Source organism: Hyaena hyaena, unplaced genomic scaffold, assembly GCF_003009895.1.
Source record: "Hyaena hyaena isolate Hyena2069 unplaced genomic scaffold, ASM300989v1 scaffold_1162, whole genome shotgun sequence".
NCBI lineage: Eukaryota > Metazoa > Chordata > Mammalia > Carnivora > Hyaenidae > Hyaena > Hyaena hyaena.
In genome coordinates, this window is record NW_024081796.1 from 446947 (window position 1) to 470691 (window position 23745).

At 38.5% G+C, this 23745-nt stretch overlaps 1 long non-coding RNA gene and 1 other non-coding gene across 2 annotated transcripts in view; one reads left to right on the forward strand and one right to left on the reverse strand.

The window, feature by feature from the left end:
* Nucleotides 1–22503, reverse strand: part of LOC120224350 — a 46531-nt gene extending 24028 nt beyond the window's left edge. Inside the window, exon 1 of the long non-coding RNA XR_005526545.1 lies at nucleotides 22302–22503. This is a non-coding gene — a long non-coding RNA (uncharacterized LOC120224350). The remainder of the gene's footprint in view (nucleotides 1–22301) is intronic.
* On the forward strand, nucleotides 22488–22590 carry LOC120224351. The gene has a single exon (XR_005526546.1). It is a non-coding gene; the product is annotated as a U6 spliceosomal RNA (small nuclear RNA).
* The last annotated feature ends 1155 nt before the right edge of the window (nucleotides 22591–23745 follow it).

The following is a 23745-nucleotide window of genomic DNA, read 5'->3' on the forward strand; positions in this document are numbered from 1 at the left end:
GAAAAAGCTTAAGGAATTCTGTCACTTAATTGTTGCATAGCTGAGAACAAATCTGCAAAGATGATGGATAAGCAGCCAGAGAACCAGAACAACGAAACAGAGCAGTATAGCATCACGGAAGTCAAGTGTTTTCAGTGTCTGACACTGTCAGAAGCTACTGAAAGATCAAGTAAGGGTAGGCCTGAAATTAACAGGTTAAAGGAGATTAATGGTATGGAGGTCATGAGTGGCAGAGTGAGGAGAGCGGTTTCTGATGGAGTGATGAGGGCGGATGTCAGGCTACATCAGGCCGAGGTTTAAATCAGAGGTGAATGAAGGGGCTATAAAATATAGTAAAGAGAAGGGGAGAGATGTGGTGGAAACTGAAACTGAATATGAATACGAATGTCTTATTTTTAGAGCTTCAAGGGTATTTTTTAATTTTTATTTTGTTGAGCTATAATTGACTTATATGCCTTAAATTTACAGTGTTATATGTTAATGTTATAGTTATATATTATCATATTATTGCCATTACAGTGATACTGTCATTAGTATCTCTACCATGTTACATAATGATCTCTTCTTTTTGAGTGGTTGGATCCATTCAAGGGTGTTTAGAAGCTGATAGGAAAAATCCAGATGAAATGAATGATTGAATATGCAAGAGAGAGTAAGGGATGTTAGCATTTAAAATTTTAGATTTAAGTTGGTTATGAGCATACCATGAGATATAACCAGTAAAAATAAACAGACAGACAAAAAGGAGAAGTGGGGGAAGAGAGGAGTTTACAGGTGTTAAAGTATGACAGTTCTACTTGCTTTAGAACTAGCCAGGCCATCTATGGAAGGTAGATGCTATTATGGGGTGGTTTTTATGGGAGTGATTTCTGGACTCAGAATGTTGGCTTAAATCCCAGCATTGCCACTTACCAGCTATGTGATTTAACCCAAACTATTGAAACTCTCCAAGCAAGGGGTCACCTCACCAGTAAAATGAGAAGTTATAATAACCCATGCTAAATACACACACAATGTTGCATATACATATATACAATCACACACTTTTACACACACATGCTCACATATTTTTACTTTTGAAAAGTAACCAGTAATATAATAAGCTCTATAAAAGAGTATTAGAAATTATGATAGGAGTAATATTTTTCTGAAATTTTTAGTAAGCAATTCTATGTGAAGATATAAAAAGTCAGGTTGTTAACTGATGTTTATTTTAGTCTGTGTTCTTTTCAATCAGGATTTTCTTGCCCACATTTAGGAAATGGAGCCAGCTATGTATAACCTCCACATTCCATACTTTAATGCCTCATTGGAGAATTTTAAGGAGACCTTCTGGGAGCTCACTACGCGCACTGCATTGATTTGTTTCATTTATTCTGTACACCTGTACAGATTGTGTACGCTATGCTAGGGCTTGGTAAAACAGAGATGGATATGATACAGTCCTGGTCTTTGAGTAGCTGGATGGTAGAGATGTGGACATATAAACAAATTGTAGTAAGATAAGATAATAACGATGCTGTGGGAACATCAAAAACTGAGGACACCAAATGAACAGAGAGTGACCTTCTATTGTGGTTTCTCTGCTGGACAAGTCAGGACTACAGCATAATACTCAGATCCTGGGATCAATTGGACGGGGTAACAGGTCTACAGGCTGTGAAGCATGGAGAAAAAGAGACCCGAAAGTAGTGTCAGAGTGTGAAGCTGGGCTCAAGCCAAATAAACTAAAGCCATACTTCTCAGTTTTGACCATGCACTAGAATTACCTGGAGAGCTTTTTAAAAAATATTTTTCTGGGACCCCTCCCCTACTCATGCCTGCTCTCTCTCCCTCTCCCTCTGTCTCTCAAAAGTAAATAAAACATTTTTAAAAAATTAAAAATATTTTTGGTCCTTCCACCAGAATAATTAAATCAGAATTTCTTGGATGTGGAATCAGACATCAGTATTTAAATACTCCCTAGTTGGAATTCACATGCAGCCCAAGTACAGAACCACTGCACTGAAGTGTCAAGTCACAGGAGAGAGTGTAGAAGTAGCAATTAGGTATGGACTCACCATAGACCCTTGCTGTTCAAAGATGTTCCATGAACCAACAGTGTCCCCATTGCCTGGCAGCTCCCAGAAATGCAGAATCTTGAGCCTCACCCCATTAAAATCTGCACTTTAACAGGTTCCTTTATAATTCTTCTATACACTAAAATTTAAGAGGATTTTTGGGAAACCACAAGCACCCCCTAACTGGTCTTCGCATCTCTTCTTGCTCCCCCAGTGTTTAGGCTACTGACATTTCACTGTGGAGGACTAAGCATATGCCATGTCTGAGCTTGCCTTAATCGCCCTGAAAGGGACAAAACCATATACTGAGGAGGACAGACGCCAACAACTGTTGAAACACACTCAGGAAGCTGACCATATGGAATAGGAAACCAAGGTGGGGAAGTTACTCTGCACAAGCCCACCATACTAAGGAAGGATTGCCACTCTTTGGCAGCTGAAGACCTGGACTTAACAGCTATTTTAAAGTCAGAGCAGCAATCCTGGCAATATGCACAACATTTGTAAATAAAGTTCTATCCCCTACTCCTGCCTTCTATCAAGATGACAAATTGTAATCCACCCTAAGGCAATCAGGAATGTATCTGATAGTTCTCTGAGTCATTATCAGATTGGTGCTAAATTCCACTGATGTACTTGGTATTGCAGGAACGGGACTTTAATCAGAGGACCTGAAACTGAAATAAAGCCCTCATGAAAAATTGGGTCCCTGTCAACTAGACAAGAAAATGGCTTGAAAACTATTATAGGGATTGGTGTTTAACACTGATCAAATTTCTCTAAATTTAAGACCATAGCAAATCTATAATTTCTTGAATATTAAATCTGGATTCATAGCAAGGAAATATGTATTTATTCTAAACCACAGAATTCAAATCCCCACTTCTATGTCTAAAACTGGAGTAGAACTTTCAGAAAAGTCTAGAAGGCATTGGCTAAAGCTGTGCTATGTATCAACTATGTACACATTTTAAGACACAATGTTATATAATTCAATCATCTATAAAACTCTCAACTATATTTTTGGGATTTTTTGAAGAATGGCTTTTTAAAAATTTTTCTAAGAGAAAGAGAGTGTGTGTGCACAAGTAGGGGAGGGACACAGGGAAAGGAAAAGAGAGAATCTTAAGTAGGCTCCATGCTTAGCATGGAGCTGGACACAAGACTCTATCCCATGACCATGGAATCAGGACTTGAGCCAAAATCAAGAGTCAGACACTCAACTGACTGAGCCACCCAGGCGCCCCTATATTTACTCATTTAATTCTTACAGTTTAAATTATTATCCTATAGGGTTTGAATTATTTATTATAACATTCTGCTATAGAAAGAATCTGAGATAAAAGTCTTCACAAAACACATGAGGCTGCCCAAAGTCAGACAATGGTTTTGGTTATATCCATACCCTTGCCAAATTCACACCAAAGCCAAATCCTTGGACTCCAAATCCCAAACCCCTTTGATTGATCATATTCTTGACAAGCTGAAACTTTTCTCTTATTGACCAAAGGGTTTGAAGAAAAATATCTGAGGTTCTGAACTGGCCCCCATGTTTGCCACTGGGAAGGGAGCTTCCAGCTTGCTTCTCCTAATTCCCTTAAGAAGAAAAGCAATCTCCTCAAAGTGTAACCTCCGTTCCATTTGAAGGAAACTATATTTTGTTTGTTGCTTATTGATAGAGCCCCAGTGCCTTCTCAAATCAAATTTATTCTAAAACAAATCAGACTAGATTTTGTTTATGGGGATGAAAGCTGTGTGAGGGAGGTGTCTGTGTTCATCCTGTGATAGACATCAAGCAATTAGTCACGGTCATGATTTGTGGCACTATTTGAGTCACCGGCTATAAATATAGGAGTTCTGTTTTTCTTGTTGTTGTTATTGTTTATTTGTTTTTTCTGGATTGAATTGAGCACTGATTAGCATAGCAAAATCAGCGCATAAAATGAATGCCAACATTTAAACAACAATTATGGGGATGCAATTAAAACTTAATGTTGGAAGATTTGTGTACCCTACAGGAGAACATCTGCCCAATAGCCAGGTGGGCACACGTGAATGGCGGAAGAGAAGACCTCCTGCTGACATGATCCTCAGGAGAAAAATCTATGCTGAGTGAAGGTGACACCAGAGGATAGTTTTGTCCTGAAAGGAGAAATTGAGGCAAGGGCCAAATAATATGAATATATTTTAATTTTAAATTTATACAAAGAATTAAAAGCCTTTTCAGATTTAAAAAAAGACAGATTAACATAATTATTCCATTCCTATCCAATTAGAGAGCGTCTGCTCTGTATTTGTGTATGAATTCACTACCTTTGGCTAAATCTTCACAACTTTTGAGAGGTATTCAGCCCCTATTCTGAAGTCCTCTTATTTTTCTGGTTCCTAATTTCTTCACTTAATCATATGAACTCTGTATTCTGTATCTTTGAAAACTTAAATTATTTTTTGACTGAGGTAGAAAATCAATCATTCAAGCATCCTTCTCTTTGAAAAAAAAAAAAATGTTTTCTGTCACTCACTGTCTACTTCCCTTCTCTATGTTCCCAAAATGCAAGGCCTTTGGTGTAGTTTTGTTCAGGGCATAAATGATGTAAGGACCCAAGAGAACCAATTCAATTCTATTGACAGAAATAACCTAGATAAGTCACTGTTCACCTTGAATCTGCCTCTTACTTTGAACATTTGGGGACAGAGACTTGTTCATCTTGTTCATCTTGTTCATCTATATATGCCCAACAACTAGCACACCATTTCGTTCAATGTAGATCAATAAAAAGTTGTAGGTTTTGCTTTGTTTTGTTTTAATTCAATTGAAGAACTACAGGCAAAATGGCAAAAAGCATGTTGCATGGTACATACTCAGGGAAACTATCCTCAGGACCATTTCTGTGAAATAGTGATTTTAGGCTGAATTTCTGGGCACAGATTATAGGAATAATCCACATCCTGCAACTCTGGAATTAGTAACCAAAATTCTGAGATGTCAAACTATTACTGAAGCACCTGATAATTTTAATAAAAATTCCAGGCAACAGTGAGAAGAAATATATCATGGTCCTTAATTACCTAGAGCTACTCCTCGTTGTTCTGGACAGAAGCCCTGGCCTTTTTCCTTTACATTACAGCATGGGAATTAAGTGCACAGGCTGGTGGACCCAGGTCTGAAATGAGATTCTACCACTTACTAATGGTGCGACCTCGGGGCAAGTCACTAGAACATTAAGACACATTTTCCTCACCTGTCAATTAGAAGAAATGATAGTATCTGCCCCATAGAGTTGTAGGTGTTACATGGGGAAAAGCTTCATGGAATGCCTCCACATAGTATGCATGCAATAAATATTAGCTAATTCTGGTTTTCTTCTCAGCATGACTGCTTACACATCTACCTAGTTGTGCCAACATGAATTCATCTGAAAAGATTTACCCTGCCCATACTTTACACTACCTGGAAGTGTAATTTCCCCTTTCTACTGGATCATTCTCATTATCAGTCTGTAATATCTCTCATTTTAAAATCCCCCCAAGCACCCTATTACTTCCTCTAACTACTGTCCAATTTCCCAAATTCCCAGAGTATGAGTTATCAGTGATCACTTGTGGACTTTTCCTTTCTTTTATCCCACTTCTATTAGACCTCCACCCCTATCACTCTGCCAAAGCCCCATTTGTCAAGGTCATGGATATCTTCCATTTTCTCAATCCCATTGGTCAATGCTCAGTCATCCTTTTATATGTGCTTTGGGAGCAGCTGACATATTTGACTATTTCCTCTTTCTTAAAACCCTTTTGTCACTGGGATGCTGGGAAATCACTTTATTCTAGTGTTTCTCTTTCCTCAGCTGCTTCTCAGTTTTCATTGCCAGGAACTCCTCCTCTTCCCTGAATATAAATTTTGTAAAATCTAGCCTCTTCCCCCTACTCTTTCTACATAGACTCCCTCCCTAGATGATGATCTCTAATTCTGTAGCTTTAAAAAGCTTTTGAGTACAGAGATCTCCTTTATTTCTAGTTCTATAATTGTCTTCTGTTCCTGGGCTCTCCACTAATATCAAGGGGTTCAGAATCTCTACCTGGAGTTTCAGGAGGTTTTTCAACCTTATCATGTCCTGATTTTATCCTGAAGTTTCATCCATACCATTTCAGTAGATATCATCACTATTTACTGTCTCTCAGGAAAAAGAAAAAAACACTGAACTAAACTGTTAACTGTTTCCTGCACCTCTTCCCTTCTTCCTTCTCAGTCATCATTGTATTCTTTCACTGTCACCCCCATTGGCCCTCTGACTGATCTCTAAACCATACAACATAGTTTGTTGCAGGGCCTTTATCTTTGATGGTCCTTCTGCCTCCTTGAAATGTTCTTTTCCTGTAGAATTCACAAATCTTGCTTTTTTGTATCAACACAAATGTCATTTCCTCAGGGAAGTCTTTCCTGATCACTTAACTAATAGAGATCTCCCATGGTTTTCTGTTCCCTAATCTATCGATCTGGCCACGTAGCTTTATTTTACCATTGGTTATAATCATAGGATCCATTTTCTTCACTTTCTTGTTGACTAGCTCACTAAGAATTTAAGCTCACTTAGAACAAGATCTTTATTTCTTTCTACACTATGTCCTCAGTTTCTGCTTATAATAAACTCTCCAAAAGTATGTGTGGAATAGATGTACTGTAGAGGCAGGACTTGGTTAAAGAAGGATCTGATTCATACGTGGACTCCTGAAAGCCATATACACAAAATGAATATTCTATTTATCTAAAAACTTGCTATTCTCATTAGTATCCTCAAAGCTCTTAGGTATTAATAGTGTGCTGAATCTGAAAGAAAAACACAAAAGTGGTAGTTCTGGCCTGCCGTTTATAATCTAAATGCCCTAGGGAAAGACTTGAACAAGCAACTCAATTCCCCAAGTTGTAAAATAGTGATCATAACATCTGCCATCACTAACCTAGAGAATTGGTCAAATGAGAAGAGAAGCCATCACTTACTATGCACCTACTATATATCAGGCATTGTACACTCAGATGTGCCTTTCATATATATTTCTCTCCTGAATTATTACACTGACTTTCTAAACTCATTTCACTGTCTTCACCCATGAAATCCACTTAAGATGGCCTTGGAGTAATTCTAAAACTATAAATTGGATCCTATCATTCTCTTAATGACCAGGACACCCTCCTGCAGTTCTCTATTGACTAGATAATAAAGTCCAAATTCCTTAGAGTTACAAAAACAAACCTTTAAATTCTGGCCCCTACCTCTTTTTCCTGCCTCATTTCTTAGAACCCAACATTCCTCCATCTGAATTTCTTAAAATATCACTCACCCATTTGTCCTTAAGTAAAACAGACTATTTCTTATTATTTGACTTCATATTTGTGTTGTCCTCTGCCTGGATTTCCTCCCACCCTTCGACTGTCAAAATGTCATTTATCCTGTAAAGTTCCATAGACATGTAATTGCCTTCATGAAGCCTTTAATAGACTATGTGCAAACCTCCAAAAGAGACAACCACCCTGTATTATTCTTATACCTTTTACATGAGATCATCACCCTCAATACATCATACTTACTAAAAAATGTTGGGGTTGTCATATATATTACAAGTTCCTTGAGGGCTGTAACCAATTCTTAATCACCTTTGTATCTACCAATAGTAAACATATAGTAAATTTTCTGTAGTGTTTGTTGAAAGAATTAATAAGTCCCCTCATACAATCTTGTAACTTTCCCTGTAAGTCGGTATTGATATCCCTATACTCACCAAAGAACACTAAACAGATGGTAAGTACTACCCAAACCAAGACATGTGAAGCACTGAAAGGGCATCATTTCTTTGGGAAGAGAAGCATAGATTAGGAGTGTTGGAAGACTTAGGGTCCATGTCTAAAAGGTCCTACATGAGCTAATATCCCTTTATCTCCCTCACTACACTCCAGCTCTTCTGGCCTCCTATGTGCTCCCAGAGCACAGCAAGCATGTTTCCACCTCAGAGCATCTGCATGCTCTTATTAAATGTTACCTTACTCAAGTAGCCTTCCATAACCACTCTCTAAAATAGTGAACATACTCCAACCCACTTCATTCTCCATCACCTAAACTTCCTTCATTTTTCCTTGAAACGATCACCATTTGGTATACTTGATTATTTTTATTTATTTTCTGCAGTAGGTACTGGGAAGTAATCCAAGTTTCAATTGGCAGAAGATGAACAGCCAGAAAAGGGATGTTGGTACTAAAATAATGGAGAACTTTAAAAGCTCGACAGAAAGGTTTGGATACCATTTTATTGAAAATGTGAAGCCTCTAAAGATTTTTGACCAGGCAGGTGACATGATGGAAGGTCCATTTTAGGAAGACTAACTGGATAAATATGCATTAGCAGAGGCCTGACCACTGTGTAGCTGGATCTGTCCCCTAACAATAGAGTTCTAGGACTGTGCTCTCACTGTTCTGTAATTGACTTCAAGAATTGTTTATGTCCTCAGAGTTTTCCTGTCTTCTAGTGAGACATTCTGACTTTCAAGAGTTGTCTCAAGTCTGAGTTTATCACATCCTATGGTAACACCTAATAAGGGACCATAGATAGAGTCCATAAGACTTCTTCCAATGAAGCCAGCTCTGTAAAGCTGGTTCAGATTCTCCAACACTGGCTCCATTTAGTCTCACCTTCCTTCTTTCTTCCGTATTCCATAAAGAGTGGCCCAGAATGCCTTTGCAGCACAACCTGCCTGAATTAAGCCAGAGGTAACATAACTTGACACCATTTTGAAATAAAGGGACAAAGAGTCCAGAATGACACCAAGTTTTCAAACCCAAGTGATAGAAAGAACAATGATTCCATTCTCATTAGTGGGAGAACCAGAAAAAAATGGATCAATTCTGTTAACAACATGTTGATTTTAAAGATATGAAAGAAGCTTTAGGTAAAGAATCTGTACATATCTGGAAAAGTAGAATTGAAAATTAAGAAATAAATGTATCTAGTACTCAGATTTGGGCATCATTTGTATGAAGCTGAGAAAGCAAGTGATATGAGCAAAAAATAGAGAAAAAAACATTTTAGCATGATTTTAGAGTCGATTTAATTAGTATGATGAGGAAAACAATAAGGAAAGAAGTGTAAGGAGGAAAGGGAAGATAGTAACATGTGAGTGCTGAGTATTGCTGGGAAGATGGCAGAGTAGGAGGACCCTAAGCTTACCTTACCTCACCAATACAACCAGGTAACACTCACATCAGTGTAAATAACCCAAAACACAACCCTAAAACTGGCAGAACAAAGTCCATAACTAAATGTAGAGAAAAGGCCACATCAAAGAGGGTAGGGAGAACAGAAATGTGTGGAGCTAAATGAACCTGCAGAATTATCCACGAGAGGAGAGACCCGAGGATGTAGAGGGGAGAGAAACAGACCCTCCCACTGGGAAGCCTGCAGAGGGAAGACAAGCCATCATAACATTTGGCTCTAAAAGCCAGTGGGCTGAATTTCAGTAGTTCTTAAAACCAGCAGGACTTAAAACTCAGGATGTAAAAAAAGTTAGTGGCTCCACTCAGGGAGAGCTGGGTGGGCAAGAGGAAACTGAGTCTCTGCCCTTAAAGAGAATGCACAACAGCCCACAGAGAAACAGTATAGAGGCACCAGTTTGAAAAATGTCTGGGGCATATGGGAAAAAGAGTTGTTTATTCATCGCTGAGGTGTCCTGGAAGGACAGAGATCATGGGAAGACTCCTCCAGAAACACAGGAGCTGGCAGGAGCCATTTCCCCTCCTCTATGCCCCCACCTCACATAAATACATGGCCACCTCAGGAACCAGCCTAGCACTGACTCTTGCTACCTAACTTGCTAACACCACTACCCCACCATGGCACCCCCTCAGCCAGGTCTGCCTCAGTAGGGACTGAGGTCCCATCCTCTAAAGGACCGGCTGTGCACAAACCTGGCAAACACTGCATATCCTGCTTCCACACACATTGGGGAACCACCCCCTCAACCACACTTTTGGCTAGAGCCCATCCAAAGCAGCACTACAAGCCTGACAGTGTGCAAGCAGCCCCAACATGGGCCAGCACCACTCCAAAGAGGTTCCTGCCCTGGGGAGAGAAAAAACCACACACACCAGCCAGACTTCAGTCCTAGCAGTGAGTTTGGGGCAGACAACTGATATGACTGCATGCCAGCCCACCAATAAAAGCTGCTCAGGGGACAACACAGGGAAAGCACACTGCAATTTGGTGCTCCTGCACTTCACAGACACCTGATCTGACTCAACTCCAGCACAGGGCAGCCACACACTGGCCTACTAACAGTGCCGGGGCCAGACACTGCCCATAGCAGGCAAAGAGGCTATTGCAGATGATGGAACTGAAGGAAAAGGTTCAGCCACAATGTTCAGATACATGCAGCACACATCGGAGACACTTCTGAAGCGCCAGGTCCAGTAAACAGGGGACAGTGCACTGCAGGACAGTACAGGATCTCTTCTTCATAAGGACACTATCAGAAGCAGGACATAGAACTGACTTTCCAAATGCAGAGAAACAGTTATACAAAATGAGACAGAGGACTATATCCCAAATAAAAGAAGAGGACCAAACCACAGCAAGAGACCTAAGCAAAACAGAGACAAGCAAGCAATATGCCTGATAAATAAAGTAATGATCATAGGGGTATGTGGGTGGCTCAGTCATTTAAGCATCTGACATCGATTCAGGTCATGGTCTCATGGCTCATGAGTTCAAGCCCCACATCAAGTTCTGTGCTGACAGCTCAGACCCTGGAGCCTGCTTCAGATTCTGTGTCTCCTTCTCTCTCTGCCCCACCCCCCCACTTGTGCTCTGTCTCTTTCTCTCTCAAAAATAAGCATTCAAAAAAATTTAATGATCATAAAGATACTGGAATTGAGAAAAGAGTGGAAGACATCAAGGAGACCCATAACAGAGATAAAAAATCAGAGATGAAGGCTACAATAAGTGAAATTAAAAATATACTAGATGGAATAAATAGTAGACTAGAAGAAGCAGAAAAACAAATCAGTGACCTGGAGCACAGAGTAATGGAAAGTAATCAGGCTGAGCCAGTGAGAGAAAAAAAAATGCAAAATAAGAATAGACTTATGGAACTCAGTGACACCATCCAAGCATAATAACATTCGCATTATAGAGATTCCAAAAGAAGAGAGAGAAAGGGAGATGGAAAATATATTTCAAGAAATAATATCTGAAAACTTCCCAACTCTGGGAAAGGAAACAGAAATCCAGATCCAAGAGGCCCCAAGATCCCCCAACAAATCAACCGAAGGAGAACCACACCAAGATATGTAGTAATTAAAAGGGCAAAAAGTAGTGATAAAGAGTAATTTTAAAAGCAGCAAAAGAAAAACGGTTACATATAAGTGAAATCCCATAAGGCTGTCAACTGATGTTTTCAGCAGAAACTTTGCAGACCAGAAGGGAGTGACATGGTATATTCATAGTGCCTAAGGAAAAAAAAATCTGCAGCAACAAATATTCTATACAGCGAGACTGTCATTCAGAATGCAAGGAGAGGTACAGTTTACCAGACAAACAAAAGTTAAAGGCTTTCATAACCACCAAACCAGCCCTACAAGAAATATTAAAGGGAACTCTTGGGAAGGAAAGACCATAAGCAAGAGTAAGGAAAGTAGGAAGCACAAAAGCAGTAAAACTATATCTGTAAAAATCAGTCAAGGGACTCACAAGAGTATGTAAAGTAGGATATCATTTACCTAAAGCATGCAGTGGGGAGGGGAACAACAAATGGATTCAAACTTAAGTGAATATCAATTTACATATAGACTGCTATATGCAGAAGATATATACAGACCTAACAGTAACCTCAAATCAAAAACCAGTAATAGATATGCAATAAATAAAGAGAAAGGAATTCAAGTATATCATTAAAAAAATCAACTTATTATGAGAGAAAAGAGCAAGAGAAGACAAAAACAATCATAAAACAAGTAACAAAATAGCAAATACATAATTCTCAATAATTACTTTGAATGTAAATGGACTTAATGCTTCAATCAAAAGACATACAGTGATGTAATAGATAAAAAACAAGACTCATCTATATGCTGTCTATAAGAAATTCATTTCAGTCCAAAAGGCATGATAGATTGAAAGTAAAGGGACTGAGGGGCAGGCACCCAGATGGCTCAGTCAGTTAAGCATCTGACTCTTGACTTCAACTTGGGTCATGATCTCACAACTGTGAGATAGAGCCCAGTGTCAGGCTCTAGGCTGGCCATAGAGACTGCTTAAGATTATCTCTGTCCCTCTCTCCCCAAATCATGTGCTTGAGCACTCTCTCTCTCTCTCTCTCAAAAAAAAAAAAAAAAAAAAAAAAAAAAAAAAAAAAAAAAAAAAAAAAAAAAAAAAAAAAAAAAAAAGCGTTTATCATACAAATGGAGGGGAAAAGAAAGCTGGGGTACCAATACATATATCAGACAAAATAGACTTCAAAACAGTTAATAACAAACATAAAGAGTAATCAGTAGTATTACAATAATAGTAGGGGACTTTTACACTCCATTTACATCAATGGACAGTCCATTCAAATAAAAAGTCAACAAGGAAACAGTGGCTTTGAATGATACATTGGAACAGAAGGATTTAACTGATTTTTCAGAAAATTCCATCTTACAACAAAAGAATACACATTCTTTTCAAATGCACATGGAACATTCTCTAGAATCGATCCCATCTTAGGTCACATAACATGTCTTAACAAATTCAAAAAGACCAAAGTCATACCATGCATCTTGTTTATTCTAAAGCTATGCAACTAGAAATCAACCACGAGAAAAAATCTGGAAAAAGCACAAATACATGGAAGTTAGAAAACGTGCTTCTAAACAATGAATACATCACCAAAACAGCAAAGAGGAAATTTTTCAAAAGCATGGAAACAAATGAAAATGAAAATACAATGGTCTCAAATCTTTGGAACACAAGAAACATGGTTCTAAGAGGGAAGTTTATAGCAATACAAGTGTACCTCAGAAAACAAGAAGAATCTCTAACAACCTAACCTTGCACATAAATAAGATAGAAAAAGAAGAATAAACAAGACCCAATACCAATAGACTGAAGGAAATAATAAAGATTAGAGCAGAAATAAATGAGATAGAAACTTTACAAAAAGATTAGAACAGATCAAGGAGACCAGAAGACAGTTCCTTAAAAAGACCAATAAAATTGACAAACCTTTAGCCAGACTCATCAAAACAAGAGAGGACTCAAATAAACTCAATCAGAAATGAAAGAAGAGAAATAACAACACTGTCAACACAGAATTAAGAGAATTTAAGAGAGGGGCACCTGGGTGGCTCAGTTAGTTAAGTCTGCAATGTGGCTTTGGCTAAGTCATGATCTCACATTTCATGGTTTTGAGCTGAGTCAGGCTCTGCACTAACAGTGTGGAGCCTGCTTGGGATTCTCTCTCTTGCCTTCTCTCTCTGCCCCTACCCTGCTCTCTCTCTTCCTCTCAAAATAAATACAGACATTTAAGAAATATTTTAAGAAAATATTATGAAAAATATATGCCAACAAGTTGGACAAAATAGAAGAAATGGATAAATTCCTAGAAATATAGAACTTCCCAAAACTGAATCAGGATGATAGAATATCTGAACAGTTCAGTTACCAACAATGAAATTGAATCAGCAATCTAAAAACTCCCAACAAACAAAAGTCCATAAACAGACTGCTTCACGGATTAATTCTACCAAACATTTAAAGAACAGTTAGTACCTATTCTTCTGAAACTATTATCAAAATGTAGAAGAGGAAGGAAAACTGCTAAATGCATCCTATGAAGCCAGCATTAATTACCCTGACGCCAAAAACAGATACCACCACAGAAAAAGAGAATTACAGGCCAACATCTGATGAGCATAGATGCAGAAATCCTCAACAAAATATTAGCAAACAAAAATCCAATAATACATTTAAAAAATCATTCTCCATGATCAAGTAGGATTTATTCCTGGGATGCAGGAATGGTTCATTATTTGCAAATCAATCAATGTGATATAGCACATCACATGTGTTATAAGAGAAAGGATAAAAATCTTATGATCATTTCAATAGATTCAGAGAAAGCATTTGATGAAATCAATATCCATGATAAAAATCCTCAACAAAGTAGGTTTAGAGGGAACATACCTCAACCTAATAATGGTCTTATATGAAAAACCCACATCTAATATCATGTTCAATGGTGAAAATCTGAGAGCTTTTCCTTTAAGTCAGGAAAAAGACAAGGATGCCCACTCTCACCACTTTTATTCAACATAGTACTAGAAGTCCTAGCCACAGCAATCAGACAAGAGTAAGAAATATAAGGCATCCAAACTGGTAAGGAAGTAGTAAAACTTTTACTATTTGCAGATGACATGGTACTATATGTAGGAAACCCTAAAGACTACTAAAAAACTACTAGAAGTGATAAATGAATTTAGTAAGGTCACAGGATACAAAATCAATATAGAGAAATAAGTTGCATTTCAGTAATGGAACAGCAGAAAGAAAAATTAAGAAAATAATCCCATTTTAAATTGCACCAAAAATAATAAAACACCTAGAAATAAACTTAACCGAAGAGGTGAAAGACCTATATTCTGAAAACTATAGAACACTGATGAAAGAAACTGAAGACAACACAAACAAATGAAGACATTCCATGCTTATGGATTGGAAGAACAAATATTACTAAAATATCTATACTACCCAGAATAAGCTCCAGATTTAATACAACACTTATCAAAACACCAACAGCATTTTTCACAGAACTTGAACAAATAATCCTAAAATTTGTATGTAACCACAAAAGACCCGAAATAGCCAAAGAAATCTTGAAAAAGAAAAACAAACCTGGAGGTATCACAACTCCAGACTTCAATTATACTACAAAGTTGTAGTAATTGAAACAGTATGGTATTGGTAAAAAACAGACACATAGATCAATGGAATAAGATAGAAGGCCCAAAAATAAACCACAATTATATGGTCAACTAATTTTCAACAGAAGAGGCAAGAATCTGCAATGGAGAAAAGACAGTCTCTTTTACAAGTGGTGTTGGGAAAACTGAACAGCTATATGCAAAAGAATGTAACTGGACTGCTTTCTTATACCACACACAAAAAATAAACCAAAAATGAATTAGGGACCTAAATGTGAAACCTGAAACTATAGTATGGAAGTTCCTCAAAAAATTAAAAATAGATCTACCATATGATCTAGTAATCACACTAGTGGGTATTTACCTATAGAATATGAAAACACTAATTTGAAAGCATATATGAATCCCTATGTTTATAGAACCATTATTTACAACAGTCAAAGTATGGTTGCAGCCCAAGTATCCATTGATAGATGAATGGATAAAGATGTGAGAGACAGACAGACAGATAGATAGATACACACACACAATAGAATGTTATTTTGCCATAAGAAAGAATGAAATCTTGCCATTTGCAACAACATGGATGGATCTAGAGAGTATAATACTATACAAAAGAATTCAATCAGAGTAAGACAAATACCATATGACTTCACTCATGTGGAATGTAAGAAACAAAACAAACCAACAAAGGGGACAAAAAGAGAAAACCCCACCCCCAAACAGACTCTTAATTACAGAGAACAAACAGATAGTTATTAGAAAGAAGGTAGATGAGGAAACGGGTAAAGTAGGTGAAAGGGATTAAGAGTACACTTACCTTGATGAACAATGAGTAATAGGTGGAATTGTTGAATCACTATGTTGTATATCTCAAACTAATATAGCACTGCAAGTTACTACACTATAATTGAAATTAAATTTTAAAAAACTCAAGTGGTAGGTGAGCATAGACATTGGAGTAGAATCTACAGAAGAGCTCTCCTAAGGAAGTTGAGTAGAATCTTAAGAGGACAACATGATTATTGAGCAGCCAAGAGGACTCAGTAGAGAACAATCGATGAAGAGCTGAGGTAGAATGGTTTTATAACTTTATGTAACTATCTAAGAGTAGGAATAGGAAAGGCAAGTAGTGGAAGCTTCTGTACCCTGGCATTGTACCCAATAATTATAGAATTGATATGATATCTAGGGATTGCCATAGTATACACAATTAATCAAAATGTAAGGAATTTCTAGGATGTAAAGTAGCACTCAGCTGATAGCTCCAGTTGAGAATTCTTGCCTTTTAAGTAGTGGAAAAATAAATCACCAAGATCAATGAAAGTCTAACTATTAAATCAGACATATGAGGTAATAGAATCAGAGTATCAAAGCTGGACAAAATTAATTCTAATGTTTCCATGAATTTTTGAGCTATTGATTCGGTGATTGAAAGATTCAACAGGCCTGAAGCACAGACAACATATTAGGCACTGACTTCAGCTATGGGGATACAAAAATCTCAGATGAGAACAGAGGTAAGTCACAGAAACCTGAAGCAACTTAATGAAGGTCCCACAAGAAATTTATGGCAAATCCTCTAGAGTTCTGGTCTGTGCTTTTTGCCTTATGCCAATTTCTTACATTTCTTTCCAATAAAATGCTAACTTATTTTTTCCAAATTAGACTAATTTCTTTAAAAGTTCTTGGATCTGTTGGCATTTTCTAATTTGTTCTGATTTTATAGGTTGTTTCATTTAATCAAAATCCTGTTTCTCCAACTATAAAATGATAATATAGCTGTAACTTGCACTTTCTTATACATGATAATAAGCATAACAGAGATATAGTCACCTCAGTTCCTTGGAGAAAGTCACTATGGAGACAAAATTCAATATTGCAAATAATCTCATCTTCTCCTACCATCAAATGTTCATTTAAATTGCATGAAATAGAAAAATGTAGCTTCTTTAAAATTCCATTGTAGAAAGATATCCATTCTGATTTAGCTGTGTCATGAAAGTAAGAGTGGGAAACACCATTCTTTGTACTTGGAACAAACAGAAAATGGCTGGTTTCATTTCACTAAAAGACAACTCAGATGTATTGACTCTACCAGCAGTATAGGAAAAGACCTCTTCATATGAAAACAGTAATGATATTTTGTTACACGTGATGGATTTTCTGGAAGTAGGTGTGCCCTGCTCAGTGCAAGTTAATTCATTTTCTCCACCCTGGTGGTGCTAGATTGTTTTATTACCAGCTTGGTTGCACTGGGAAATGCATTTTCCAGAACTCACTTTCCTGTAAGGTTCTGGGTCACTCAGGAAGTTGCATGGTTTGGGTGAGGAATAAGTAAAGTGGCATGATTATTACCCGTTGAAGTTGGTCATTGGCTAAAGGTAATGAGAGACAGATACAGATGTGCTGGCAGATTCCAGTTTCCCCAGATATATACTTAGCTGCCACCCTAGTTGTGGTAGGCACAGTTCTAAGAAAGCCCCAAGATTCCTGCTCCCTGGTATACCCTCCTTGTGTAATGCCCTGCCCTTGGGTGGGGTGGGGTGGGGAGCTGTGGGATATTACTCCCACAGCTAAGTTCCTATCAGCTGACTTTGAGTTAATCAAAATCGAGCTTATCTGGGGTGTGCTTGATCTAATCATCAGAGTTTTTAAAAGAAAGTTAAGTGTCAGAGAGGCTCATTCCTACCAGCCTTGACAACAAAGCTTCCATGAGATCTACAGCAGCAAAGAAAAGATTTCTGCCAACAATCATGTGAACTTGGAAGAGACCCTAAGCTGCAGGTGAGGACCCCAGCCCTCTCTGACACCTTGGCAGCAGCCTTGTGAGACCCTAAGAAGAGGACCAGACGAACCTGTATCCTGACTCCTGACCCATGAAAACTGTGAGGTAATAAATGTGTGTTGTTTTAAGCCCATAAATTTGTGATGATTTGTTATATACTAACAGATAACTAATATATCTGTTCACCAAAAGAAACCCGAGGCCCACACTATCAGGTGCCTTGCTGTAGCCATGAAAGGCAAATACATTCATAGACTTCTTGTTTAAAATTTGTAATGTTTATTTTTGAGAGAGAGAGAGAGAGAGAGAGAGAGAAAACACAAGTGGGGGAGGGGCAGAGAAAGATGGAGACAACAGAATCCTAAGCAGGCTCCAGGCTCTGAGCTGTCAGCCCAGAGCCTGATGTGGGGGCTCAAACTCATGAACCGTGAGATCATGACCTGAGCCAAAAGCAGATGCTTATCCCATTAAGCCACCCAGGCACCCCAAAGAATCAGAAAGCTTTTATAACTGCCCTAAAAGAAAATCTTATTTCCTATAACTACAGTCACAAGATTTCTGAAAATCAGACCAAAAGTCTAATCCTGTGGGTGACTTAAGTACAGTGCAGATTGAGTCCAGAACTGCATAGTTTTTTATGTTAAATTTGGAGGCAGGATCTTGAAAATAAGGATGGGGGGATTTAATGCACAGATTTTAATGAAGCAGATGCACCCTGAAAATTCTGCTGAGCTTTTTCCCCAATAGAAGCAGACAGACTTTACTCCCTTGTCTGAAGAACTTACATTGAAGTGCCCTGAGGTAGTTACTTATAGGGCATTGCAGGTCCTCCTCTGGACCTTCTCCCACCACCTGTCATTGCTTCCAGGCCCAATTCCTGCAATGACCTAGAAGATTACATGCAAAATACACTCCTTGAGAAGGAGCCATTTGCACATAAAAGAAATTGCATGATTGTTCCTATTTACATTGAATAGTTAGAGCCAAAGCAGTAATCAGAATGGTTGAAGCCACAAAGATTATTGATGTTGGCTAATTCATCATATTGTCCTAAGGACTAAAATAGAAGGGCCGAAAAAATTAGAGTTTTGACTTGTAGAAGTGAAAAAGTTCTAGATCAAAATGAAATCTGTCTTGAATGGTCAAAGGACAGCCCCCAACTAATTCTCAGACTTGAGCCAGTTTACAGACCTAGTCATCTGAGGAAAGAGGAATCCAGGTACCTTTGAGAAAGGAAACTGTGCACTGCTAAATATTTATACCTCAGATCCTTCTCCTGATCTTCCCAGTGTGACCAGTAGCCATTTACCAAGATGACTTGGATTGAAGAAGGGAAAAGGTTATACAGGCCTTTCAGGAATTATTGAACTATAGCTTTGAACTGACACTAATTTCTGGTGACCCAAAATGTCACTGTGATCTACCAGTCAGTTTAGAGGCTTAAAGAGGCCCTGTGCTAATGAAGTTTTGGCCCAGGTCTATCTCAGTAGGTATAGGGGGTCCCCCAAAACCAATCTGTGCCTATCTCCTCTGTTCCATAATGTGAAGCCAGTAGACATACTCAGAAACTGGCAGAGTCCCCACATTGGTTTCCAGACACATAACATGAGGACAATTCTTGTAGGAAAGGCTACCTGGAAGCCACTAGAACTGACTGTACTTACCAAAATAATAAGCCATAGCAATGCTGCATTCTTGGAGAGATTGCAAATATTACTGTCACCCTCAAGGCCACAGAAAATAGAGAGTGGTTATTCTAACCACACACCTATTCCACCTTCATATCTAGCCTAGACAGAAGACAGAGGAATCTGCTAAAAATGTCAGGGGATTATCATAAATTTAATCTAGTGAGAAATGCAATACAGCTGATGGAGTAAGTCAAGACATCCACTGGCACATCCAGCTATTGTCCTGATGAATGCTTTGTCTCCATATACCTAATATTATGGAGCCACTAAATCAGTTTACTTTTATCTGGCAAGGCTAGTCCCATTCATTGCCCTACCCCATGATTATATGGTTATATCAACTGCTAATTGCTATATCATAATCTAGACTGCAGGATCCATGATTGCTTCTCCTTTTCTTGCACTGATCCACTATATCACTGATATCACATAACATTGCTTTTAACAGAAATCTGACCAGTACAGCAACAGCCTCATGCTCAGTTTAATGGTATCAACAGCCTCACATTCACAGTTTACTGGTATTATCATGTTCCCTAACACTCTGAAACTGCCAAATTGTGGAATGCATTTTTGAAGACTCAGTATACTAGTTGGGTGGAAACACTTCGCAAAGGTTGGGTTGATCACCTCAAAGACATGGTAGATACCCTTTATGGGCAACCAATATGCAATGCTATCTTTCCTTCACAGATCAGAGATTTAAGAGGTGGATTCAAAAGTGGTCACATACATTTCTCCTAGTGATCATCTAGCCAAAAATTTCCCCAACTTCATGTTGTGCTCTGCTTATTCACAAGTCTTCATTCCCAAGAGAAAAAGACTTCCACTGGGAACATAAGAATTATGCCATTAAAATAAAAGTTGATACTGCCACACTGTCACTTAAATCTATTTGAGTCAGTGAAACAATGAGTGAAGATATGGTTACTATACATCTGAGTGATTTATCCTATTTATTCTCTGACAAAAGTAAATTAAATTACTTTTAATACAATAGGAGAAGAGAGGAGCATGTCTAGAATGCAGGGGATCCTCTGGTGCACCTCTTAGTTTTTCCATGGCCTGTGGTCAAAGTTAATGGAAAACTAAAACAACCCCATACAAAAATGAAGGTTTGGTCACCTTCATAGACAAGGAACCAGGAGCAGCTGAAGTGCTTGCTGAGGGTAAAAGGAATATCAAGCAGGTATTGGAAGAAAGAAGTTATAACCACCAGCTATGATCTTATAAACAGCTGTAGAAAAACAAACCATAGTAGCTATAAATGAATACTTCTTATTTTGATGTGAATATATCTGTATAAATGTGTTAATTGATTCTTCTTGGATTTTCCTCCTTTGTCAGTTCTTTCGCCCATTCTATAAGTCAACCTTACAACTCAGCATTTAAGTAACAGTATGTCAAGGGGGAGTGTGACTTCACCAGAAGAGGAATAAATATCACCCCAAAATGGTTAAAGTGAGAGTTTATGTTAGTGTTTCTACCATCTTACAAAGGAAAGATTAGATCATGTTAGGCAGACACTTCATTTTGCTATTGTCCTTATTGGGAAGTTCACTGTAGGTAAAAGAGGTGTATATGTATGTCAATTGGGCAAGGGGTTGACTGGTGACTACTGTCAACCTGGTTATGCTGAGAACTATGTTTTCCAGACTCTCCTTCTCTATGTAATTCTGGGTTAGAGTTTGTCAAACATTAAGTCATATGAGATTTGGGAGGCAGAAGCAGCAACCATTATTCTGTGAGATTAGAGTGTGTTGGGGATAGATACAGAGGTCCCAGCTGGTCCAAGCTCTTACCCGTTCAGCACCCAGCTCTCCTTCCCACCTGCTGATCTTGCTAACTAACAGCACCCCAGTCCTACCACCAGATGCTTTGCTGCAAAGTCACAGAGCTGAGGACCACAAACAGTCTCTCTCTACAAGGGCACGTCTTCTGAGGCACACTGAACCTCTGGATTTCCCTTTAAGCTCTAACTCACTCCCTTGCTCTCAGGATGGTTAGTGACCTTTCTCTGAGCATTTAACTCCCCTTGCCAATCCTTAATTCTCCAGTTCCTCTCTCCAATATACAAGGTCTAATTCCTATAACAAATTCCTTACCAGGATACTCAGACTGCCTGTTCTTCAGATTGAACTCTGACTGCTACAACAGCCTAAAAATAGAGTAATCTTCATTTCTTTTGAAAATCAGCAAAAATTTCATAATAAATGGAATACAGACTATTCCTAATATCAGTGTCAATGCTCAAAACAGCCAAGACGAAAAAGAGCATACTCCCCTTAATTCTATTAATTTGCTAACCCGGCCTGCACAAAATGCATCATTCTCTGAAAAATGTTTCCATGTCTTCCTGTGAATTTTCACCAGCAGACAGAGAAGATCCTTTTCTTGGGGTAGTGGCTGTCTGGCCAACTCAGCCACTATGATCAATAGTATTGATTCTATCCAGGAGGCCAGAACTGGAGAGTATGAAAATCTATTCCAGCTTATCTGAGTTAGCCTCACCACATGTGCAATTTCTCTCTTATTAGGACTAACCACAGAGATTCAGAAGACAGAGGCAAAAACTGAAGCACCCGAGCATTGATATCTAGGGGGAAATTCAAGAGGAATCTGGAATGTCTATAAAATATAATAGAACTGACTTAACATGTAAATTATTGAAATAATTGGCACAGAGACTTTCAATAGCTGGCCAACCTGGTCACCAAGGTGGTCACCACTGCCCAAGTGGTCACCAAGCTCCCGGTAAAATGTCATCAGCACATTGGACAAACACGATTCTTGGAATGAAATTATAAAGCCACGTTGTCACCTCTCATTGGTCTTGCCCATGTATTTGGTGAGACTCTGTCTTCTCCCCACCCTCTAGAAAATTCAGGCACATCTCAAGACATTCTTAATAATTCTTCAGTGATGAAATATCGTTTCAACTTGAGAAATGTCCACTTTGTGTGTTCCAAATTCCAAGCATCCTTGTAATTAAGGCTTCTGCTCGGGCTTGCTTTGGTGGCACATATGCTGAAATTGGAACGATGCAGAGAAGATTAGCATGGTCCCTGCACAAGGAGAACACGGAAACTCATGAAGAATTCCCGATTTTTAATGGGTGATGGGCATTAAGAAAGGCACTTTTGGGATGAACACTGGGTGTTGTATGTAAGTGATGAACCACAGGAATCTACCCCCAAAACCAAGAGCACGTGTACACACTCTATGTTAGCCAATTTGACAATATATTTTTAAAAATAAAGGAAACACATATCTTAAAAAAAAATTAAGGCTTCTGCTATCTCTTTCCCCCTCATATCTATGAAAACCTGGGGCAAAGGAAGAAGGCTGGCCTCTGGTCTCTTCCCCCACCACCATTTTATCCTTCAGCTGTATCTGTTAACTAAAGTTTCTGACCTCTTTGGGTTGAAACATGAAGAATAAAGAGAGGTAAAGGTTAAGGAAAGTTTTTACTGGAGTGATGGCTTTTCTCCAGACCTGGCAGATGTCTGAACTGACCATTTCTCCCATGGTGCTCTCAGGAAATCCGTGAGTTGCCACCTGCAGTTCCCTTGATCTCTGTTCTAGTTGGTCTGATCACTTATTTCATTTTTACCCTCTGAAAATTGGGTGATGCCTTCAGTTTATCACTGCTGATGATTATGTGCACCTTCAGGCAACCATCTGACTCCAGCTTTATCTTAACCATCACTGGTCCATGAGAAACAGTAATGCATTCTTCCCCATGATCTATGTTGGGAATACAGACTCACTGCAGTCATTTCTAGGTCTCTTATCTATAGCTAATCAGGCCATGTTTTACACTATCCATTGTTCAGTCAGGAATCAGACACCAGACCAATGTGTGTGTTAACTCTGAGTGGTCCCAATGAAGCCCCTTTCATGGGCACAAGGTGAAGGACAGGTACAATCTACCCTTTCCCTCGAGATAGGTAGTAGAGCCCAGTGTCCGCCAGCAACGTTTTTCCAAAATCCTCTTTACGATATCTTTTTAATTTAAATTCTTTGTTCATTTACATCTGCTTGATGTGGATGAGGAGCTGAGAATTGTCATAAACCATCTAATCTCTTTTCAAACACAGCTTCCTGTGAATTCTCCATTATAAATTGTTATGCTTACTTTGGTGTTTGATATCTATTTGCTCACATCCTAGGAAAAAACTCCATTGTAAAATACCATCACTTAAAGCAATTCATTTCTCTAATCACTAATCCTTACCCAATTCTAGGCCTCCATTCTAGATCCG